The 16,133-nt window shown below is 41.1% G+C and overlaps 1 non-coding gene across 1 annotated transcript; it reads right to left on the bottom strand.

The window, feature by feature from the left end:
- Positions 1-15,631: 15,631 nt before the first annotated feature.
- LOC121832520 (U6 spliceosomal RNA) lies at positions 15,632-15,738 on the bottom strand. The gene has a single exon (XR_006076160.1). It is a non-coding gene; the product is annotated as a U6 spliceosomal RNA (small nuclear RNA).
- Positions 15,739-16,133: the final 395 nt, after the last annotated feature.

Here is a 16,133-nt window from a genome sequence, read left to right as displayed (position 1 = left end):
CAAACCGAACTCAGGGAGGCAAACCCCACCCATGGGGTTTCTATAGCCAGCAAAAGGAACCAGCATGGAGATCATATTTTCCCCGAACTGTTAGGTGCTGAGCAGACAGCTGATTTATTGCGTAGAGAGCCTGGCAGAAGCTTACTAAAGGGAGCAGGCCACAAGAGATCAGGGCTAAATGATTTCCTAATGGTCTGAGTCTCAGGACTCTCTTCACTGAAGTACCCAGCCGAGGGTGCGCTTGGGGGTGGGGGGTGGGGAGGAGGGAATTGACATTGTTAACTCAAGCTGAGTGGTTTAAGATAGTAGGAAAGGGGGAAGGCTGAGCGGGCAAGCACAAGGTTGGGAAATTATTTTTCAATAAAAGTGATATGGACGTACACTTGTAATTTTTTTTTTTGTGTGTGTGTGTGTGTGTGTGTGTGTGTGTGTGTGTGTGTGTGTCTGTGTCTGTGTGTGTGTCTGTGTGTGTGCGTGTGTGTGTGCGTGCACGCGTGTGCTTGCGCCTTTGCTGCCTTTGCAGGTTTATGTGAAGGGCCTGGCTGACATTTTCACGTCTTCCTCAGTTGATGTCCATCTTGTTTTATGGAGCAGGGTTTCTCGCTGAATATGTAGCTTACACTTCTGGTTAGTCTGGTTGGCCCCAGGGTCTGCCTCTCTCTGCCCTCCAGCACTAGGGTTACAGAAACATGTGACCCTGACTTTACATTGGTGCTGGGATCCAGTTCAGAGTCTGACGCTCTCAAAGCTCGTGCTTTAACCACCAAGCGGTCTCCCTGTCTCAGTGGGTAAAATTTCTTATCGCTAAAACAACTCACTAGAAACAGGGAGTTTAAATCCCAGTACGAAGGAGGGGAAGTAAACACAAAGTGCCATGGATAACTTCCTGATAGGAGAGGGGAGATCTGTTTTCTTCAGGCGAGTGATCCTGGGTATAACAACCACATTCCAGGGCAGGCCCCGTGCCCAGGAGCAGATAGTCAAAACAAATCAGACTCCATGTTTTTTAGTGGCTTTTTAATAAATTTCTTTCTTCTTTTTTTTTTTTCTTTTAAAGAAAGAGAAGGAACATGAAGTATCGGAGACTATGGGGGTCCAGCCCCTCGATAGTCCCCTCCCAGGGTCCGGGAAGAATCTACAACTAGCTGATAACTAATCTTTGAAGAAAAGAAATGAATCTATATACACGAAACTCCTTAGTTTATACACTTTATTATTCTGTGATGGTTCTCTCTCTACATAGCTTCTATTCTGCTCTCATGTCTAGCTCCTTTCTTGCCTGATTTCTCTATTTATCTACTCTGCCCTCTAAGTCTATCTTAATTCTCTCGTCTTAATTCTGCCGCATGTAGGTCCTTTTCATCTCATTCTTACCCAGCTAGGACTTCCCCATCTGACTCTTCCTCATCTTCCATCTCATCCACACGTACTTTCTGGTCAAAATCCTCTTTATCCCTCTCTGTTCTCTGTCTTTCAGTTCTCCACGTTCCCTCCAGGTCTCTCAGGAATCCAGTTATAAACCCAAGCAATAGCAAGCCCCTGGTCAAGCAAGATCACCAGGCTTGAATTCTACAGGGTCATAAAGGCAGGTAAGAATTTTCCTAGGCAGTCACCACCAGGCTTTCTTTTACAATCCAAAATGGGAGTGGTAAAAGAGGAGGTCAACTGAGTGCTGATGACCGGTTAGTATGTCAAAAAGCGGATCTACGTGCTCAGTCTACATTCCTAGAAGTTGTTAGGTAAGGAGTTAGAGGTCTATAAAGTTAGTAAGGCTGTAAGAAGGGAGGGTCTGAGCTAAACTGTGTAAAGCTATTACTTAACATCCACCTGACCTAGGCGGTGTCTCCTTGTGGAATTTACCTTAAATCAGGAGACTTGCATGTGGGCTGTTATGACTGCTAGTCCTTGAAAGTGGCTTAGGGAGATATCTGATTCCAGAGAAAGCCTTTCCTAAGGCAGTTCTCCACATACCTGGAATGTGTATGTCCAGAGAGTGATCAGTCCACACTGTTAGCCCTTCTTAGGGAAAAGTCAATTGGGAAAACTATGAAGGCACACATGATTTTCATAACAGAATACAGCTGATATATAACAAGCCAAATAATACCAAAAGCTCCTTGGAATTTGGCTTCCTCTGGAGGAATTCCCTGATCCCTCCAGGTAGTGACTTTACCATAACCAGCTGAGTTCTTATGATATATTCCTGCAGCCTGCAGCAATGAAGGTGGGTGGATAAGGATGAAGGAGAGGATGTGGAAGGAGTTGGGAGATAAAAAATGAATAAGAAATATACTTATTACATGAAATCCATGAATAATACAGTAAAATTTAAATTTAAAAATTACCCAGGAAATCTGAATAATAATAATAATAATAATAATAATAATAATAAATGGAAAGCTTGTGTCCATACAAAAAGAATGGATACACAAATGGATTCTACACCTTTGCAGAGTTTATGTGATCCTAAACTTACCAATGAAGCCCTAGAAAGTACTAAATGTATAGTTTTGAAGAGAAATGCTTCAGTCATATCAAAGTGGATAGAATTTCTTCATTGACAGAAATAAACATTTTTTTTCTCCTATTCAAGTAACTTCCTGAATATTTGCCTCTATGTCTTCCAGGATTCCCTTGTTAATTTATCATTTCCAGTTGTGTGACGTGTAACAATTTCCTCTGAGATTGAAACACTTCATCCTACAGGGAAGCTCCTTAAACAGGAATGTATACAAATCAAAACAGCTTCAGGAAGTCCCTAAAACTGACCAGACTCTTAGGCTCCTCCCACCCATAGCAAGCAATAAATGCTGTGAGTCCCTGAGTCTCAGCAAACAGAGATAAACTTCAAAGAAGTCTCTGAGAAACGGGCTGAGCTGCCTGCAAGGGGTTTAATCGAACTGAGTCACTCGGAAAGGACGGTCTCTAACCTGATGAGCTGCCTGCAGGCTGTGCAGTGTACCCCAGGTTCCCAGCTCTTGTGAGCTGCCATCCATTCTGAGGTGGGCCTTGATGATGCAGCTCTGTCATTTCTGCTCCCATAAGTAATCCCTTACCCACATTCCTGTAAGTAACTTCAATAAAACTCTTTGGTTCACCAGTTAGACTAAAGTGGTATCTGTACTTAGACATGTGTATTGTGTCTCCCCAGGAAAAGCTTTATCAGACAACGTTTCCAGAAGTAGATATGAGTAAAATTTAGAGATCTAATAATAAAATAGGGATTTAGTATCTGCAGGATGCAAATGAATATGCTGAGAGGCCTGCCAAGTGTTCAGAGATAGACAGTGTGTGCCCTGGATACACAGAGGTTTGAACTTGCTGCACAAAGGAGATAATTGCAAAATGGTTCTAACATGGCACAGAATGTGGCCAAAGGGAGAAGTGACAGGTGAGGGAGGGGGGTTCATTGCTAGTTTGGGGATAAATTGGATTGATTTCATGATGAGTGTACAATTTAAACTGATGCTATCTCAACTTTTCCAAGCTATTTTATTCCCTGCTAGAAATTCATTGCCTGAAACTTCATAGCATATACACACCTCTGAAATAACAATTCCACAAAATAGTGTTTTCTCATGGTATGGATCATACACTCTGTTGCATGCCATTTGTCTGTGTTCTTCAGTTTCCTGCCAGGTGACACTTATCCCCAGGGTTTATTTTACAGACAATCTAATGAGTTGTCCTTATCAACCCCCCAAATACAGCCATAACCTGTGGCAAGGGAGTATGCTTTGCTGATGAATATCACCTGACGGTTGCAGAAACCTGGCAGCAAGTGTCATTATCATTCCCATTTTTCAGATGAGGAAGCTAAGCTTTGAGGAGTTGGATTATGTTATCTCCTAGGTCACATAACTCTTAGGATTTGTCCCCAGCCCAAAGCACAGAACATGACAAGGCACACAAAAAGAAAAGCATGGGAATTGTGCAACATGGCTACAGTGAACTGTGTAAGTAGGGGAATTTGGAGAGAGGAATTGCGTCGTTAATGATTGTACTGACTATCTGTGTGTGTCAACTTGACACAAGCTAGAGTCACCAGAGAGGGAGAGCCTCAGCTGAGGAAATGTCTCCATGAAATCCAGCTGTAAGGCATTTTCTCAATTAGTGATCAACAAGGAAGGGCCCGGCCCATGGTAGGTGGTGCCACCCCGAGACTTGTGGTCCTGGGTTCGATAAGAAAGCAGGCTGAGCAAGCCATGGAAAGCAAGCCTGCCAGTAAGCTGCACTCTCCATGGCCTCTCCATCAGCTCTAGCCTCCAGGTTCCTGCCCTAAAGTTTGAGTTTCTGCCCTGATTTCCTTCAGCGGTGAACAGCAATGCTGAAGTGTAAGCCAAATAAACTTCTTCCTCTTCGGCTTGCTTTTTGGTCACGGTGTTTCATCAGATGCCAGAGTCCAGCTCCAGTAGGTCAGAGAAACTGGGGAGGAGATGTGGAGTTCATGGCTGTATAAACACACAGAAGACTTATCATCGGAGGGGCAGACTTCATTCTTCTTCTCTTCTGTCTTTATTTTCCTCTTACCCCTTTCATACCAGCCAAGATAGAAATCTCTACACAAGTAGGAAACACAGCGACAAGTTACATATTTTCTAAAAAAATTAACATCTTTATACAGGAAGAAATCACATTATGATCACAAGTTACACGTTTTTCTTAGAAGCCCACAAGTAGTTACACATTTTTCTTTGTATTAATTTTCCCACCATAACATCTTCACCCCAGAGTAATGATTCTTTTATTATTGATTAATGAAGTTTCAAGAAAGCCAAGTCTATTTCGGCCAGTTCCTTTGTTTGGCAGCCGCTGTCTGTGGCTTTTGGTGTAGCAGATTCCTATCCTGTTTTTACTCTACAAAACTTTACTCAAGTGGTCCAGCTAACCATCTAGTTTCTTTTTTTCTTTACACACATTAGGGTCATCTAATTTCTTTTCATAACTTTGTTTTTTTAAAGTACACAGCAAAACTTGTGATTAATTTAATAAGCTACATGATCAAGTAACTCAGGCCTAGCCTTGGGTGTAGAGACATAATTGCTTTCTTTAATCATCAGCCTGTTTTTTCACAGGCAGAATTCATGGGTCTATAATGCATGAAACTTCCTTGATTTCATTTTCCATCCTAGGCAAATCTCACATCTCTGAGTGTCATTGCTCTATAAAATCATCTTCACTATGATCTGCAAGTAAATTACCCAGTGAGGAGTGGGATTTTCCCATGAAGCAATCACACTATACTGGATACAGTGGGATTCTTTCACGTAGAAATCACACCGTGCCAAATACAGTAGAAACATGACAGCAACAAGCAGGAGAAGGCACAGAAGAGTCAAGGGGCATTGTGCACTGCTGTGGGGTGGTCTGTATGTCAAATGTGTTGCTCTGATTGGTTAATAGATAAAACACTGATTGGCCAGTAGCCAGGCAGGAGGAAGTATAGGTAGGATAAGGAGGAGAAGAATTCAGGGAAGTGGAAGACTGAGGCAGAGAGACTGGCAACCGCCACCATAAAAGCAACATGTGAAGATGCTGGTAAGCCATGAGCCACGTGGCAAGGTATAGATTTATAGAAATGGGTTAATTTAAGATAAAAGAACTAGATAACAAGAAGCCTGCTGCTGCCATACAGTTTGTAAATAATGTAAGCATCTGTGTGTTTATTTTATAAGTGGGCTGTCGGACTGCCGGGGCTTGGCGGGACCTGGAGAGGAAACTCCAGCTACAGTGCACTCATCGTTTCTGGGGTAGCTGTGCTCTCCTCTGAGCTGCCAATACCAGCCAGAGCAATAGAAACCCTAACTAAGACACTGATTTTCCCCCAATTCCTCCAAGATCCTTCTACCTCCATATGATTTGGCTGAGTATAGAGTCTAGGCTGGCACCTGTGGTCTCTCAGAGTTTATATAATATCTGTCCATGCCCTTCTGGTTTTGAGAATCTCCATGAAAATGTCGGGTGATATTCTACTAGGTCTACCTTTATATGTGACTTAGTCTTTTTCCTTGCAGCTTTTAATATTCTTACTTTGTTCTGTACATTTTGTGTTTTGATCATTATGTGATGTAGGAAATTTCCTTTCTGGTCCATTCTGTTTGGTTCCATATACTTCTTGCACTTTGATAGATAGGCACATCCATCTTTAGGCTGAGGAAAATTCCTTCTAAGATTTTGATAAAAATATTCTGTGTGCCATTGACCTGGGGTTTACATCCTTTCTCTGTCCCTATTATTATTATTATTCACAGGTTTGGGCTTTTCACAGTGTCCCAGATTTTCTGGATGTTTTGTGCCTGGATTTTTTTTTTTTTAGGTTTAATGTTTTCTTAGACCGAGCTATCTGTTTCTTTTACCTTATTTTCAAGTCCTGAAGCTCTCTTTCCTGTTTTATAATCTGTTAGTGAGACTTACGTCTGAGGTTTTTGTTTTTGTTTGTGTTTGATTTCCAGTTTTATTCAGTTTGGGTTTTCTTTAGTATTTGATTTCCACTTCACATCTTGATTTTTTTTTCCAGTTATTTCATTGAACTATCTTCTCATGGTCTTATTAAGGCATTTATTCATATCTTCATTAAGATTCTTTTTTTTTTTTTGGTTTTTCGAGACAGGGTTACTCTGTGTAGCTTGCACCTTTCCTGGAACTTGCTTTGGAGACCAGGCTGGCCTCGAACTCACAGAGATCGGCCTGCCTCTGCCTCCCGAGTGCTGGGATTAAAGGCGTGCGCCACCACCGCCCGGCAAGATTCTTGAACATACTCATAATTGCTATTTTGAAGTCCTTGTCTTATGTTTCCACTAAATTTCATTTCTCAGGGCCTATTGCATTGGGGTTGCTAGCTTCTGGAGGGGCTGTTCACGTTTGCGTTTTTTGCACTGGGACCTAGGATTCTGGAATTGCGATGTTTGAGGCGTTTCTTGGTGTCGATCTCTAGTCTTGTCTTTGGCGAGTGCTCCATTCTTTCCTTGCTGTTGCCCGTTCTGGATCCTAGGCAAGAGTGGTGGCCTTGGGTCCCGATACAGTGTTCTGTGGGTTGGTATGTGGCACAAGGAAATGGAAACGGGCTAGGAGGAAAGGCTGAGAGGGGAAATGGGAAAGAACTGGGGGGCCAGGGTCCCACCAAGAGAGGGAGAGTCCCCAGGGAATGGAGGTAGGGGCTTCCTGAAAGTCTGGAGATACAGGAATGAAAGGCTTATTACTAATTTTCAGGAATTTCTTCCAGTGAACAAAATAGTTCTTAGAAAATATGGTCTGAAGTAGCAGATCTTCAGGCACAATCATCCCTGTGCAACGACCCCGAGACACTCATCTAGTCCTGTCTGGCTACTGTAGAGAATTTTTTATTTTAAATTGTCATTACAATAATATATTATGATACAGAAAAATTAACTTAAGTAAAATTATTCCTTATATTTAATTTCTTATTTCAACCTCCTTCTGGAAAGTCTCCTTGAATCTCCTTGGTTATCTCATCCTTGACTTGTGTTTATATCAAGGAATTGAAAATACAGATACCTTCATGCTTAGGGAAGCAGAAGAATTATATAACGAGAACACTGGCCCCTACAATTAAAGCACCAACTTCATTATGAATGTGTGTGTGTGTGTGTGTGTGTGTGAGAGAGAGAGAGAGAGAGAGAGAGAGAGACAGAGACAGAGAGACAGAGAGACAGAGACAGAGAAAGTAATTAACCACATTTTATATATTGTGTGTGGATCTAGCTATAAAAAAAAGCTCCTAAAATGTTCTCCTTCCTGACATAGTCAATTATTATTATCCACATTAGTGATGGTTCATAATGTTGGTCGGGGTGGACAATGAAATAACAACTACCCCGTCTTTGTTCCTTAGGGAAACGCAGCCTTGGATTCCTGTGAGCCTCTGCTCTCACAAGAAACTCATCAACTGGTCAATGCATACCTTTCCCACTGATGCTTTTGTTGACGAGCACTTTGTTTAGCACTCACTGTTGACACTGACCTTCCAGTCACCTGCGCAGTAACTCATGCTATAGCCACACACTTTAATTCTGTGAGGAAGAGACTTTGCTGCTGGTGCTGCCTTAACAGGCTCACCATCTAAAAGAGACAACACTGGACCTCCAGGAAATAGCTGTGAAGATCTACCATTGGGACATGAAAATAAAATAAACAGAAGTACTAGAAAAACTGCACATATTTATGTAGCATTGGTTAGGAGAGAACTCCTCATAGAGATTAGGAAACTCAAGAACCATGAAGTGAAAATATTTTAGTTAATAATTTCTTCTGTTTATGGCAAAACAAGTCTTATAGTCAGAATGTGAACAATCTCCCAGAAGGTATGTCTTAAATCAATATTGTAGTTATTGGAGCTCACCTCACTTTCATACTCAGAATATTCTGAGAATTTGGATTCTTTCTAAGTGTGACTCTCTCCTACTGTCTTTCTTCTGTCACTGACTGACCTTTCTCAGCCACATCCACATCTTCATTTCTCTAGCTTAGAGAGCCCAGGAACTCATTCTCTCAGCAGTCTCTATATCCTCAGGTACACTCTTGTGATCCCATGACACCAAATGTTTTCCATACTTCTACAGTTCCAACTGAATGCTTACACCTTTGCTGTTCCTGAGACAAATTCACCCTTCCAACTACCAGCTTGCGCATTCCTATGGCATCCCAATCTCATCAAGTTCAAGAAGACTTTTGATGTCCATTCTTTTCTACTCTATACCAGTGACATTCATTTTGGTCCCTAACACAAGCTTTTGTCTAAACCCCAAACCTAACACCTACCTGACTGCTGTAAAAAATCTTACCTTCTATGTCCAACCCAGAAAAGTTGCTTCACTTTGTTCCAAGTTCTAGTTTCTGCTTAACCATATGGTATCCTTCTCTACCCCACATCAACATTTATTTGTCAGATATTTCTTCTATTTTGTTTCCTTTTGGTGGTACAGGCCCTTCTGTATGGTAAGCACATACTCTACCCCTGAGCTACATCCAGGGTCCAGCTGCCAAGATCCTATTGCTTAGGTAACATAATGAGCCATGAGCTTCTCACTAAGCTCAATTCACATCTCACCTGCTGGTTGGTGTCCTCCACATACTACCCAATCAAAATAATATACAGAAGACCATCTCACTCTTCTACATATCGGTCTTATATACAATGAAATCTGATCTTTTTACCATGACCTAAAAATCCTGTAGCCTGGCTTCATCATTTTTCCATCGTTCTCCTCATTCCTCTTCTGATACCGGATCAACCTCAGTGCACTTCTTTTTCTTGCTGTCACAGTCATTTTTATTCTTAAATTAGCATATAGAGTAATGGCTTCCCTCCTGACATTTCTGTGCATACTTTTGTTTTTGCAGGTTCTCTCCCACAGTCATCCTGCCCACCTGCTGGCCCTCTTTCCTACCTCCTGCTGTTTCTGTGGCTTCACATTGAATGTCTTGATGTTCTTCAAATATACTAATTTATTCCTCAGTATTTGCACCTCCTTTGTATGGACACTGTAAATATTGTCATGATTTTCACCATCACATCATTTGGAAATACCTCCCATTTTTCTTCTGTCAGGCTTTCTGGGCAGCCCCTTTGAGATCCTCCACCCTTGCCATTTTCTGTATTTCTGTCTTGATATTTCCCAGTGTCCTGTGCCTGAAGTTCCACTACATTAGTATTCCTGTCTGTTGCCTCTGGAATATGCTCTTGGGAACACAGCTTGTGCTTTGTTCATGGATGAATCCCCAAACCTTTAAAGTATCTGGCCCTTGGTAAGTATTTCATGACTGTAAGAAGCAAAACGAGAGAATGCTCACTGTGCCAAGCGTATCGAGTACTGGTAGGCCCTACCCTGAGCCAAAGAACTGATGAATGGGCCAGAACATTCGTGAGAGAGGCAATGTGATGGGTCCTACAAATAGCAAGGTCAGCGTCATTAGTAGTTACAGTAATGTGTGTTTAAATACCGAATAACATTTCCACTCCTGATTGGTACCAATTAAAAATTATTGGTGATAGTTACTGCTGAAGGGGATATGTGGGAAGGGTCATTATTTTACACCATTGGAGAAAGTTTCAATTGCTGTTCAAGTAATTTGGTCGTAAATATTAATGAGAAAAATGGAGATTCCTGGCAATATTCTAGGATGGATTGTGTAATATAGATTTAAAACCACACAGGATAACCTTTGTGCAGATTTTGTTTATAATATTAGAAATGGAAATTCTAAGGTCCTTCAATAGTTAAAAAAAGAATGTTTGTGACATAAACATTTAATAAAGCACTATGCAGTTTCTAGGTAGAATAAAATAAATGTGTGCATATTAATTTCATGGGAAGTTCAGTTGCCTTGATGTTGAAAACTAGAAGTTAAAGAGCAGCCAGCAGAGTGTATCCATTCTTCAAAAAAGCAGAAAGTAAACCTAGCCACCTGGATTTGTGTGTTTGTGTCTTCACAGATGAGAAGACGACTTGAGTAGGACAACCCCAGGCCACAGTATCTTCAGGACGGAAAGGGGATAGCAAAGGAGCGCCATCTTTTCCTTTCCGCATCTTGCGGTTTCACGTGGAACATAACATAAGCATGTTTTAGTAATATGTTCAGAGTAAAAATATGCATGTTATAAAGTTAATGTTTGAAATAAAGTATAACAAGCACTGAAATGGACAAAGCGTGGGTTCTCTTTACTTATGCAGAAACATATATGGAGTAAATGCAGAAAGAATCTCACATTTGAAATTAAATTAGGATAACAGCAATGAAAATCTGAAAAATCTTGATAAAGATTCAATTCTATGAAATTATTATACCATACAAACTATGAAATTATTATACTATGTTATAGTATATGAACTATGAATTATTAAATGAAAGAAGTAGAAAGCTTATAAAATCATAAAGGAATGACTTCTCCAAAGTCTAAGCCTGATGATTTTGCCAGTGAGTGCTCTAAAATAGAAGAGTTCCATAGCATAAAAACAGACAAAGGAACAGAGAAACTAGAAAGTCACTTTACACATTTCACAGAAATCTTTGTGTGTGCATGCCAAATACATTCACATGCACAAACATACAGCATGAAAAAGAATATGTTTGCCCCTTACTGGGAAAATGAAGTGTGAAACCAGAGAACCAGAAAAATGGAGCAATATTTGGAAGAAAAAGCAGACAGGATGAGAAGGGCAGAGACACCAGGGGGGTGGGGGGGAACAAGTCCGCAGAGAAAGGATGTGTGCAGACCCAAACCACACTTTCTCCTGGAGCCTCAGGCCATTCAAACTTGGAAAAGATCCTGCCGTTCCCTGTGTAGTAATGGGCTTGGAGTTTCAGGAGCAACTCTTTTAATCTCATGTTTTGAATAATACATTAGTAAGTATTAAAGTATTTTAAAATGACAGAATATAAGGAACAATTGACAGAAAAGTTGATATGCGGAGAGACTTTCCTCTTTTGGGGCAACTGATAGGCGGTCAAAGCTTCAGAAAAGACAGGATTTAAATCATGTAAACAGTATGTGCAAAGCGATTGCCAGTGCTGAGATGATTGCCTGTGTTAGGCAAGAGGCAGCCAAAGAAAGAGAACCACTCTAATTATTTAAAGCAGAAGTGGAGGGGCAATTTAGAGCAGAAATTGGTTCCATGTGTGATATGAGACTTGAAATGACAGATGGCTATTGCTGAGCCAAGAGATTAGGAATAGCGGGAAGCCACCAGCACTCCGTAGTAGCCAGGGCAGTAATAATGCACAGCCCTTTTTAAAGGAATTCTACCATAAATTAACTGGACAGGGACTTGGGGTTGGGGTTCTGTTTTGCTTTTCTAAGAGATCTCATTGCTTGCTCTGAAGGAAGAGGTTTTGAACTCCTGAGGATAGAGATTTGAGGTCCAAGGAAGAAAGCAGCTAATACAGAACACATGGAAATTGGTCAGCCTCTTTCTTTCCTAAAGCAAAAGTTCCTAAATATATTACAGAAACACAATTCTCTGAAACACATTGGCAGGTTGAGGTAGGGACATATTTGATCTCAAAACCCATGATATAGAATGCTGGGCACAAATGTGTTCTGGTTAAGTGGTTGCATTTCGACAATAAAGGATTGCTGCAGGCACCAGGCAGCAATCTCAAATGACAAAAACAGGGAGGTGTATCTGGCTGACCTCTGATTTATCTTGGTAATGTGGAATTCCAGAAGGTATTTGCACTGTGTTCTGATGGAAAGAGTGACAGAGAACTGCTATGTCCAAACATCTCCTAACCAAAAGTAGCCCCATAATTTGTGGGGCCTAAAGCAAAATGAGAACAAGATGCTGTTGGCTAAAAAAAAAAAAAAAAAAAAATTGGGAGTTTCAAGACAGTAACATTTGAACGTTAACTCAAGTGGGAGGTCTTTCTCAGGGTGAGACCCTGCACTGCCACGTGGGGTGTGCTGTAGTGAAGACGATCCATCCTGCTTCCAAAGAGAAAGGAAACAGTCAGGCTTGCCCACAGCCTTGGTATAGCCTTCTGCAGCGAATTACTAGGTGACAAAGATCAGAGCTGAGGACAAATGAGGACTGTGGAGATGAAGACTCTGCCCTGGTGGTGTAGCCTTGTGCATAGCTACTTAGGCAACAAATGCTAAATGGCATTGAGAAATATGGTTACAAGATATTAATGCAAATAGGAAGAATGAACTTGCTAATGCATTTATCTGTCTCTGCAGGCGATTGGCTGGCACTGTCTAAAACCGTATTGTGCATTTAATCAGAGATAATGACTCCCTACTCACAATGTTTTATTCAGCAGCTTTCCTTAATTTTAGAGGGGCCTTTGGTTGGAAAACATCTCAGGGAAGGAAGAAACATTTACATGAAGGTTAAATGATCTCATAGATTCCACTTCTGTTTATTTTTCTTTCATTGAATCCAGACAAATTATATTTAATACTTTATATTGAAAAGTGCAGGATTCTGTTTCCATGAAAACCCAAATGCTTCTGATTGTATCACAGATAATGGCATTTCAGAATGTTGCTTTTATCTCTGCTTCTTTTATATGCATTGGACTCCTTAGAAGTGGGTTCTGTAATTTTTTTCAGAAGCTAAAGTTATTTTTATATTTTGAAAAGTAGTGAACTATTACCCCACCGATGTGTACTAGTCTTGAGTATTTTTTTGGTTCAGGTTGTTAACCTTCAAGACCCTCTGTGTTGGTCAACTGTGAACTGTCCACATTTCAGAAGCAGGTGCTCTCCATCCCTCAACCCACCTTCAGTAACTCAACTTTGGGAGCAGTCATCACTAACAGCCAATATGACATTTCCATCATCACTATGGTTACATATTTTTCCTAGGAACATGCTCCATGTGTCCTATAAAGGCCAGGCCATCATGGCCTGATATCTTTTTCCATCCTGACTTAGAGGCAGTCAATAAATCTCTTGCATGAAGTCTGTTGCATGGTGTCATTTTGTGGCATTCTTTGGCCTTCTATTCACCAAGATACCTTTTCACTAAAAAACCTTCTGAGGTTGTTTGAAGGCACAGACATCTAGAGAGATTCCAGCTCATATGAGACTGTGTCACTGATACAGAAATATGACAATTTATTAAACAAAGAGAAGACATTCACTTTGAAAAGAGATGTGGTAAGTAAAAGGTTCCCAGCAGTCTAGCTAGCCATTTATCATCTCACCAGTGTGTGTGTGTGTGTGTGTGTGTGTGTGTGTGTGTGTGTGTGTGTGAGAGAGAGAGAGAGAGAGAGAGAGAGAGAGAGAGAGAGAGAGAGAGAGAGAGAGAGAGAGTGTCACTTGAGAGGTTGGGTATGACAGCTTGACTGTATTTGCATGATGGGGTTGTTTGCTCCCTCCAGCTCAACACTTTGAGGTACCTCTGTTGGCCTGAAGGAAGTGGCCACCTTCCTTGGCCACCAGAGGTTCCAGTGATGGCAGGAGCTAGGTTGGACAAGACATTTCAAGTTATGCTTATGGTATATTAGTTTTTCAGTGTGATGGGAGGTAGATGTTGGAACTCTACACAATCACAAGGGTTCTGGGTAGACAATTTTAGAATCAACCATAGGAATAACTGACCCTTAGTCTGCTTATAGTGTCTTTGTGTGTCTGTAGTTCTAAACAACATCAGTGTTAAAATGATGCTTTGTGGAAAAAATATTCAATTACATCTAAGTTTAATTGCATATATGTGGACATTTTCCAAAGTTATTTATTTTTCAAACTTGATAGTATAAAATTATATTTATGATAGACAACATAATATTTTGACATATATACACATTACAGTTGAATCTAGCTCACCATCTAATACATTACATTACCTTATCATTTCTGTGTATGTAGTTAAACAACATTTCACAAATCATCCTTATTTATATTTTGATTTGTCTTTATTTATTCTAATTGGAAGATTGTCTTTGTTTATGGTATGCAACATAATGTTTGACGACTTTGCTTTGATATATTTATACTGTATGCTCTGGAATGATTGACTGAAGCTAATTAATATTTCATACTACATGTACTTGTCATTTTTGTGGTAAGAACATTGGAGGTCTGCTTTCTTAGTGATTTGCAAGCACAATATCTTATTAATTACAGTCAGCACCCCAGACAACAGATCTCTAAGACTTTCTTCATCCGTGACGGAAATGTGTGCCCTTTGGCTGGCACCCCCACTTTGCCCTTCGAGCCTGGAAACCACCATTTCTAACTGTCTTTCAGGAACTCCCTGCTTCATTAGCAGCAGATTCACAGCTCTCTCAGTTGTGCATCAGCCCTCAGTGTGTGTGTGATCAGCTCTGTGGGAGTTGCTCAAGAGGAAGGTTTAAATGGTTAGGAAAAGTTGGAATTTGTTATCTGTGTCACCAACATCAGTGCTAACATACGGCCTGTGTTTAAGCAGCCAGTAAGAAATAAATGACAGAAAAGTGCTCAGTGAATGATGTCCTGTTTTAGTTTGATAAGGCAATGCTCTAATTCACAGGTGAAATAAATTCAATTTACTTACCTCATGGTTTTTGCTAAAATCAATTTTGTGGTACAGATAGGGCTGGTCACCATCTCTGGTGGGAGATGCTGAGCTTCTTGCAGGGGAGGTGACATGATAGCAACCCCAAAGACAGCAGCTGGCCTGGGGTTCACCAAGACCCCTTGAGGCATTGATCATGGCCCCCCTTCTTATTGAGGTAACAAAAGTTGGCAGTGACTTCTTCACTGAGGATGGACCCCACACTGTCCCAAGAAGGTCCTGCAGGGGAGGAAGGAATGGCCTCTTCTTCCTCTGGATCTGGATGTAGGCTAGTGTCATATATATATATATATATATATGCTGACAAGAGACAGTTTAAAGGAGGAAGTGTTTATTTAGCTTACATGTCAGGGGACCATTCCATCAGGGTGGGAGGAGCAGGACCAGCAGGTCAGATTGTGTCACCAGTCAAGAAGCAGAGAGAGCAGGAAGTGGGACCAAGCTATAAAACTCCCAGTGACCCACTTCCTCTTAAGGTTAGCTCCACAACCCTCCCAAACAGTGCCATCATCTGGGTACCAAGTATTCAAACTCATAAGCTGAAAGGGCACATTTGACATTCAAATCCCAATAGTTAATATTCTTATTCATCTGGATTTTGTTTTATTTTTTTTTATGTGGAACATTTCACAGATTTGCATGTCTTCATTGCACAGGGCCCATGCTAATATTCTCTATATCTTTCCAGTCATTGGTATATATGCGTCTAAAGTGACTCTCATCTGGATTTCATGTAAAGACTTCTACTCCCAGAGTAATAAGCCTGGAAGTGAATTGACCTTCTCATCAGAACCAAATAGAAAGGCCGATGAAATAAACGAGGTGACTGTAGTCTTTCGATGAGGAACAGATGGCAGAGCCACGGCTTCTTTTGTGGAGGCCGTCTGCATGTCAGTGCAGGGAAGGAGACCCAAAAACGGGCACTGTCACCTCCCAGAGTGAGCCAGCAGGGACTGTGGGAAAGGTGAGGCACCCAGAATCGATGAAGAAGACAATTATGTGTAGAATGAGTACCACAATGGTGCACCCGGAGCCCCCTGAGGCAGGATGTTGGTGTGCATGCACAGGAAACAACATGAGCTGGCAAAGGGAGAGCTGAGACGAACAACCTCA

The sequence above is a fragment of the Peromyscus maniculatus genome, chromosome 9 (genome assembly GCF_049852395.1).
Source record: "Peromyscus maniculatus bairdii isolate BWxNUB_F1_BW_parent chromosome 9, HU_Pman_BW_mat_3.1, whole genome shotgun sequence".
NCBI lineage: Eukaryota > Metazoa > Chordata > Mammalia > Rodentia > Cricetidae > Peromyscus > Peromyscus maniculatus.
The sequence above is the reverse complement of the archived record's forward strand: the minus strand, read 5'-3'. Positions and strand labels throughout refer to the sequence as shown.